This window comes from Schistocerca americana, unplaced genomic scaffold (assembly GCF_021461395.2).
Source record: "Schistocerca americana isolate TAMUIC-IGC-003095 unplaced genomic scaffold, iqSchAmer2.1 HiC_scaffold_15, whole genome shotgun sequence".
Lineage (NCBI taxonomy): Eukaryota > Metazoa > Arthropoda > Insecta > Orthoptera > Acrididae > Schistocerca > Schistocerca americana.
Window position 1 is genome coordinate 527,995 of NW_025725583.1, and position 2,355 is coordinate 530,349.

General features: G+C 40.6%; 1 pseudogene; it reads right to left on the minus strand.

Moving 5' to 3' along the window:
• Positions 1-1,752: 1,752 nt before the first annotated feature.
• LOC124569487 lies at positions 1,753-1,870 on the minus strand (annotated as a pseudogene).
• Between the last annotated feature and the right edge of the window lie 485 nt (positions 1,871-2,355).

A 2,355-nucleotide genomic window follows, 5' to 3' on the forward strand; every position in this document is an offset into this window, starting at 1 on the left:
TTTAACCCTAAAAAATGTTCTCCTTTTTCTTTCTTTCAATGAATGAAGAATTTACTTCTCAAAATCTTTAATCTCCCGTAACAATCTGAAAACTGATATTATCATCAACACAAGCAAGAGAAATTTCACCACTGCACGAGGAAAGGGAATGCATAGGAATTGCATCAACTAACTTCTGTATAAGATAAACATCATCCAACTTATACTATACTTGTTTTCACAAATAGTTTACGCTACTTGCTACGAAGACAGGTGAGACACTTGTTGTAAATCCATATTCTGCTCACAGCATAGAGTTTCTTATATTCCTATCTACACCTTAAAATCCTTTGTCTAAATTTGTATTTTTCACTCAGCTAATCACTGTCAAAAGCGTCCTTTTATGCTACAAACCGATATATACGTGTACATGTTTTCATTGCATTTTATGTTCATGTTCACTGGTAATTCGGTGTTTGAATATAGTGTTGAAACGTTTCTACTACGCTAGTTTTGTATTACTCTGTGTACAACGTGAACGTGTTCGCCGATGACATTGTAATTCTGTCAGAGACAGCAAAGGACCTGGATGAGCAGCTTAACGGAATGGACAGTGTCTTGAAAGGAGGGTATAAGGTGAACATCAACAAAAGCAAAACGAGGATAATGGAATGTAGTCAAATTAAGTCTGGTGATGCTGAAGGAATTAGATTAGGAAATGAGACACTGAAAGTAGTAAAGGAGCTTTGCTATTTGGGAAGCAAAATAACTGATGATGGTCGAAGTAGAGAAGATATAAAATGTAGACTGGCAATGGCAAGGAAAGCGTTTCTGAAGAAGAGAAATTTGTTAACATCGAGTATAGATTTAAGTGTCAGGAAGTCGTTTCTGAAAGTATTTGTGTGGAGTGTAGCCATGTATAGAAGTGAAACATGGACGATAAACAGTTTGGACAGGAAGAGAATAGAAGCTTTCAAAATGTGGTGCTACAGAAGAATGCTGAAGATTAGATGGGTAGATCACATAACTAATGAGGAGGTATTGCATAGAATTGGGGAGAAGAGGAGTTTGTGGCACAACTTGACGAGAAGAAGGGACCGGTTGGTAGGACATGTTCTGAGGCATCAAGGGATCACAAATTTAGCATTGGAGGGCAGCGTGGAGGGTAAAAATCGTAGAGGAAGACCAAGAGATGAATACACTAAGCAGATTCAGAAGGATGTAGGTTGCAGGAGATACTGGGAGATGAAGAAACTTGCACAGGATAGGGTAGCATGGAGAGCTGCATCAAACCAGTCTCAGGACTGAAGACCACAACAACAACAACAACGTGAAAGTAAGCGTTAATTTATGCTCAAACATGACTTGCATAACCATGTATGTATTTCACTGGACATAGTACTCAATGGAATCACGTACTCCCTTAACACGCAGGCTATGTTAATGTGAGATCCACTGTGTTTGTTATTACTCTTCAGCTGGCAAAGCTGCACGCATCTTTAGCTGTTTCAACGCACTGAATATAACTGTACCTACTTATTCAAAAATTCATAAAATAAACTAAACTCCTCTCAAACAGGCCATGGAGGCCCAAAGGCACCGACCGGCCGCCATGTCATTCTCAGACCACAGGCCTCACTGGATGCGGATATAGAGGAGCATGTGGTCAGCACACTGCTCTCCCGGCCATATGTCAGTTTCCGAGACCGGAGCCACTACTTCTCAATCAAGTAGATCCTCAGTTTGCCTCACAAGGGCTGAGTGCACCCCTCTTGCCAACATCGCTCGGCATACCGGATGGTCACCCATCCAAGTGCTAGCCAAGCCCGACAGCGTTTAACTTCGGTGATATGACGGGAACCGGTGTTACCACTGCGGCAAGACCGTAGGCTCATAAATTCATACGTAATCACAATTATACTTAACTTATAAACGAGTATGAGGGGGTGCCTTTTATTTGGTACCCTCCACCTCCAAATCAATCCTTCCGCAAAGCGGGACGTGCTACTTTGCATCATTCCCTACAAAATTCTTGTTACTCTATAACTTCTTAATTATGCATAACTGCCCATAGGTCTGACAGCGTGTTAATTCACACACACACACACACACACACACACACACACACACACACACACACACACACATACGTAAAATACAGCTTGATACATTCAATATCGTTGCTAATAACATTTCGTCTCCATACTCTCAGAGTATATGTTTATCAGTATTTCATCCTTCCTTATGCGCTTTACGTTTGTGTAAATAATGCTTATTTGCCGTAATGAACCTTAACTTACCTTGAGGCTTGTAGTTGCTAGCTACGCAAAGTTTCCGCCATTTTAATCAAGTGTACCTAATGTCATTTTTTAAAAT